Genomic DNA, 6,127 nt, shown 5'->3' with positions numbered 1-6,127 from the left:
TATTCCACAACCGCTCCCCGGCAGCGGCGCCAAAAATTGATAGGATTTCGGAGGAACCCTATATGTGATAACCACAATCGCACGGTGTCTAACTAGTAGACAGAGGCAAGTACGGGTCGTTCCCACGAGGAGCGGTGGAAATATTGTAACCAATAATCCTGATTGACTAACCAGAGATGATGTTTTCGGAGTTTTTGAAAGAATAAAAACAAAGAAAATAAATCAAACTAATTAACGAACCCAATGGAAAAGTCGGTAACCGGGGTTTATAGTATCCACCACAACTTCTATTCAATTATTGAAATGAAACATAATCCATGAATTTATCGTCCTCTCTATCAACATCACCTATTATACGTATTAGAATCGAAAATATCACTGGAACACCCTAAGCATGGCACGTTAAAAGATTAAACCAAAGCATGCACCATCAAACTGCGTTAGCGAGAAAGTTATACGAAACTAATTATATGTTCACAAATAATACCCGGATATTCTAAGCATATCCTATCAAAAGATTTAACCCAACATGAAATATCAAATAAGTAGACGAATATATTTGCAATCATAAAAATTAAGCACATGGGTTATTGTATTGTACAGAACCGGTGAAGCAAAAACTAATTTCATCGTTGAATCAATAAATAAAATCATGAAATTAATTTATTCAAATCATAATAGTCTTTTGCTAAATATTATTCAATTGGAAATAGCCTAATACTCTTAAGTGGTTTCAACATGAACCCCAGTTACATAGATTTAGCTAGACATGGCTTTTCTCAAAAGCCATAAACAAACCAAAGAGAATCACTAGCAAATCAAAATGGAAACGAAATGACAAGAATCGCAAACCCTTCTTCTCGCTTTTTCGCCTCCTCTCCTCCTTTCTCCCTTCTTTTCGCTTTTTCGCCTCCTCTCCTCCTTTATGTTTCTCGGCTTTGTAGCCGCAACCTTCCAAGATAAAACTCCAGCCGGCCTCCCTTCTTTCACATTTTACTTCTCTTTTTATTTCTTTTCTTCCTTGCGTCACAAATATAAATCAGCCAATGAGAGCAGGCCACGTCATCCCCTCCAACACCACCGTATTCCAAATTCAGCCAACGTCCAAGTACTTTCCAAAACTGGCCAGACACAAATTTCTGCAGTTCGCTGGCCACCTAGCCACCATCGCCGATCTCCTGACCATGTAACTTCTCGACCACGGCTAATTGCCAGCTACGGTAGCTCCACCATTCAGACCAAGAACTGTAATTTCTTCTCGACTTCAGTCCACGGAACAACTAGTAACAAACACTACTGCCTTCCTTGTCAGGGCCAGAGCAGCAACAACAGCTCACTTCAATCAACTCCAACATAACTAGTGGCAACTCCAACAAATGGTTCAGCCGAATACCCATTTCCGTGCACACCACCAGTTTCACTGCCTGGTTCACGCAAGTTTCCCAACTCTGGTTACAATTCACCGGCCACAGCTCCACTTTCTTGTTCTTCTTATCACTACCAATCAATACGCCGGCACAGTTTTAGTTATGATACCAAACTCGCAGTAAGAACCCATTCGTGCCTGAATTCGATTACCACTAGCTTCAATGGATTTCACACAAACCCATCATTACTCGGTTGATTTGAAGCTTCACCCCATCTCCATCGTGGTATAAGCTTTAAGTGGCATTTCCCTGAACATCTTGAATGCAAAAGCATCACGGTGTCAGCCTTCCTCTTGCGACTGATTCCCACCAGTATTGAGATCCAATTTCAGGCATACAAAGTCTACAATTAAACCCATCTTCATTTCCTTGTACAGCCACCATTCGGCCAAAATCCATTGATTCAATCCACATGCAGAAACCAATTTCAATTCATTCCCAAAGCATCGTCCTCCATTTTCTTAGTACATAACTCAATTCGAATACCATCTACAACACCACTTCGAATTCATCTCCAAATTCAATTGTTTCCATCCAACTGACCCTTTAATTTTCTCATTGCTGCTGTAACTGATCACCATCTTCCTCACTCAATCAATCTCTAGTTCTCAGTGAATTTCGACCAACAGATGTAACGAATGTAAATAGAAGCTGCTTCACCCACAAAAGAGAATTTCTTCTCTTGATAAGAAATGAGAAATGTGGTTGAGAATTTTCCACGTCACCACTTATTTGTCTTGGCCAACATCCACTAGTGGCCTTGTGTGTCTCGCAACAAGGGATTAAGCCCATTGCCAATACTTCTAGCCTTGAGGTGCCTGAGTGAGTGTAAACAACATTTAGCTTCTTATTGAGCTGTTTATTGTACCTAGATTGGATTCACTTGAATTTCCTGTAAACCATCTAAAACAATATTATTAATCCAATAACGAGTCCTAGCTAGTGTAAATATGGGTATAACTGTGTCGCACATACGTGCTTATCAAACGGCTGGTGGTGGTGTTGGATTAATTGTCTGCCGGCATGGGTTATATATTCTCAGATTGGCGGATTAACGGTGAACTAAATTGAGAATTCAGGCTATAGAGAATCAAGATGCGCTTGTTGGTTGAGTTGCTGAATCGGTGGAGGAAGCTTCTGAAGTATAAATTGGTGTTCCTGGTGACGATTTGGGGTCGAGTTGTAGATGAAGATTGGGGTTGGCTGTAAGCGATTTTGAACGTGAAAGGAGATGATGTTAACTGCAGAATCTATGAGTTCATATATGGATGCAACAGGGAGTTAAAAGAGTTTTGTGGTGTTCTAGCTGGTCAGGGACGGACAAATTGGTTAGTGAACAGAATGGAAACTGCGCTTTAGTTGGATTAAGAAGTTAGTCGGCAATTCACAAAGTACAATCTCCAAGCAACTAATAGAGTTCATTCATCCGAAATATTAGAACGAAATTACATATTAAACAATGAATAGAAAGAAAAAGACTAACCTGGTTTAGGAGAAGAAACTTGTTTTGTTTTGGTCTCTGTATAAAGTAACTCTTGCAGAATCAGAACAAAGAATAAAGCAAGAGAATAGGGAATAAGTAAGGAAAAATAGAGCAAGAGAATCACATGATATGTCCTCTGGCTTAAACCATCATTTTAGTCAGAAATTGGCATTTGAGATTGTTCGTTAACAGAAATTCGTTGTCGTCGATATGAAAAGGATTGATAAATTAGTGCAACATACAATTACTAGAGGTAATTTAATCCTATACTAATCATGCATTCTTCTAATTATTTACCAGAAACCCCAATTTCTAAATCACGTTAATTGCTAATATCCCTAACTTTTAAAACCCTAGCTTCAAATTAAATACTGCAATAACCAATTAAACAACAAGAAGATTAGAAATCTCACCACCATTCGCAACAAACACAATTTCACTAGCCAGTGATCACCTTCAGCGTTGATATTTCTCTGAAATCCATCTTCAATACGAAATCGCAAGACGAACAGATTAAGGAAGATAAACCAACAAAAAAATTGCGGATTTTCAAACCTGAAACTCAGGGAGATTTCTCCATCGACCAGGAAGGAAGGGAAGTTAATAATGGCGGGTAGCAGATTATACATATGGTTTCTCTCTAACAGAAGTTGGAATGAGGCGCGTTCCAGAATGAGTGAGAAAGTAATTTTTTTAGGTTATCGATCGAACTCATCGAAGTAATATGAGTTTGGTGTAAGTAGAGTGTAACAACAATAGAGTAATCTGTCCTATTTTAGGATATTCTTTTAGATATTTCTTTCTAAAATATACGGATTTTTTTCAAGATATTTTTAAAGTGTGATTTATTAAAATACGTAAGAAAGGATAGCATAAAAGGTGAGAGTAATGGGGCTTATTTTTCATGTACATGATACATGGGTGGATATAGTTATTTTGGATGTGTATTATCAACTACACTTAATACTTTACAAATAAAAAGTGTCACATAATTAATAGAAATAGACAATCCTAAATATTGTGACACTTAAAAAGTTATATAACGCTTTATTATTGTTATAATACCTGTGACCAATATATTGTGTGATTTAAAAGATATGCACTACAAACCTCTATGTTACAAACTCCCTAATATGGTGTAGTGACTTTGCCAAAGAGAGCATGTTTGCTGAAGGGGATATAAAGAACCTTATAGATAAGCCCGATTTCATTTATTCCGTTGAATGGACAGATAAAGCTTGTTACCTTTTCAAATAGTTAGGCTACAAGTTTTTGCGTGCCGCTTTGTCTTTTTTTTAAGCATGCATTTTATTAAGTTAAACTGAAATTATACATGGGAATGTTATGCCATTACAATAGAGTCTGCTATTACAATAGAACTTATAGGTGGGGGAAATACATTATCCCACACTGAAATTACACGTCCACTTCTTGATTTCCTTCTTTGTAGACGTGCCTAATAGTATATCACTAAATTTGGTTAAACCTATACTTGGTTTCTGCAATCTGATTAGAAATATACTATGGAGCGTCGGCGTCCGAGGTTAGAAATCTTGTTATGTTCTCTGAATCTGTTTCAAAATGAACTTTTGGCCATCCACGTTCCGTCGTCGTTCTAGAAGCGATGAGCATGACCCAAATTTCTGTTGTAAGTGCGGTGGTGATACCCAGTGGTTGTGCTATTGCTAAGAGTGTGTCGGCCCCCTCGTTTCGGCATATAATACCTGCTCCTGCTATTCAGGGATATCCCCTTGCTGCTCCGTCCGTGTTAATTTTGATCCAATCTAAGTGGAGATTGAGCCGTACCACGAAAATGGTTGTTGTTTCTAGAGTTGTTTGCGCTAGGTTTGGATAAGGTCGCATCCCGGGTAGTATTGGCGGTAGGTGGTTTTGAGCCCAGGTATATTCATGCTGGATTTTGATAGCCATCTGTTTTATATTCAGTGGATTTGGCAGCTGCTAGCGATAGACTACGTCATTCTTATCTATCCATAAGGACCAAAAAAGGAAGCAAAAAGTTGTGGTGACTCGGGCAGGAGCTTTTTTTGAGGGGTAGGGGGACTGTCGTCTGATGGGGAAGTGAGGTGGATATGCTATGAGTAGGGTTTTGGTTGTTTGTGAGATGAGGTAGTAGGAGGTTCCAGGAATCAATGACTGTTTGACAATGAAGCGGAACATGACCGGACGTTTCAGGACTAGAACTGCATTGAGGACATATGTTGGAGTTAGTGAGTTGGATGCAGTTGATAATGTTGGGGGTTGGTAGACCCTCACTAATTGCTTTCCACGAGAAAAGTTGTACTTTTGGGGGACACAGGAGTGTCCACAAGAAGGTAGTTGGTGGAAGAGGGTTTTGATGGGTTTGTGCAGAGTCATTGATGAGGCAGTTATATCCTGATACCGTCGTATATTTTCCGCTTTTGGTAAAAGGCTAAATGATCTTGTCTGGTTGGTTGTTCCGTGGGATGGGAATGATCCCGATTCGTTGAACTATGGGCAGGAGAAGTAGATTCAGCCTATCATGATTTCAGTTCCTTTTTGACGGGTCCATGAGGTCAGCAACCGATTGTATGTGATATCATAGGGTTGGGTTAATGTTTTTATTGAATTGTGGAATCCAGTTTGATTGAAAATGGGTGTTTAATTTGTCTCCAATTTGATGGAAGAAATGATGTTTGAAGGTTGGTATGAGCGATGCTAGTTGTCTCCATTGTGGGATGGGAATTGACGGGAGGGGAGGGATGTATTCAAAAATGGATGTCTGATTGAGGTATTTTGCATTATATAATGTGGCTGGTGTGGAGGTAGGTTTTTCGTGAATGTTCCATATTCGTTTCATGAGAAGTGATTTGTTGTGATCCTTGCTGCTTATGATGCGTAGTCCTCCCTGAGCTTTGGGTTTGTATAGCTTGTCCCTTCCTAGTTGGTGGAGTTTATTGATGGAGGAGTCATGGCCCCAGAAGATATTTGTTGTAATACGATCTATTATTTGTGGATGTGTGTAGGAAGGGTTTGTGTTTGCATGAGGTGAATGAATGTATGGGGTAAGGGACGATTTTATGAGTGTGAATCTGTCAACTTGGTTTAGGCATTTAGTCATCTAACATTTTTCCTTGCGAGTTAGGCGCTGAAGGATTGGGGCATAGATATGGCTGGACGATCTCCCTTGTTTAAATTGCACTCTTAGGTGTGTGTGTGTATGGGGGGGGGGGGGGGG

General features: G+C 39.4%; 1 long non-coding RNA gene across 1 annotated transcript; it reads right to left on the bottom strand.

The window, feature by feature from the left end:
* Positions 1 to 632: 632 nt before the first annotated feature.
* On the bottom strand, positions 633 to 3,615 carry LOC113276043. Its single transcript, XR_003323872.1, has 2 exons — positions 3,324 to 3,615; positions 633 to 2,946 (listed from the first exon to the last, which is right to left on the bottom strand). It is a non-coding gene; the product is annotated as an uncharacterized LOC113276043 (long non-coding RNA).
* Between the last annotated feature and the right edge of the window lie 2,512 nt (positions 3,616 to 6,127).

The sequence above is a fragment of the Papaver somniferum genome, chromosome 4 (genome assembly GCF_003573695.1).
Source record: "Papaver somniferum cultivar HN1 chromosome 4, ASM357369v1, whole genome shotgun sequence".
Lineage (NCBI taxonomy): Eukaryota > Viridiplantae > Streptophyta > Magnoliopsida > Ranunculales > Papaveraceae > Papaver > Papaver somniferum.
The sequence above is the reverse complement of the archived record's forward strand: the minus strand, read 5'-3'. Positions and strand labels throughout refer to the sequence as shown.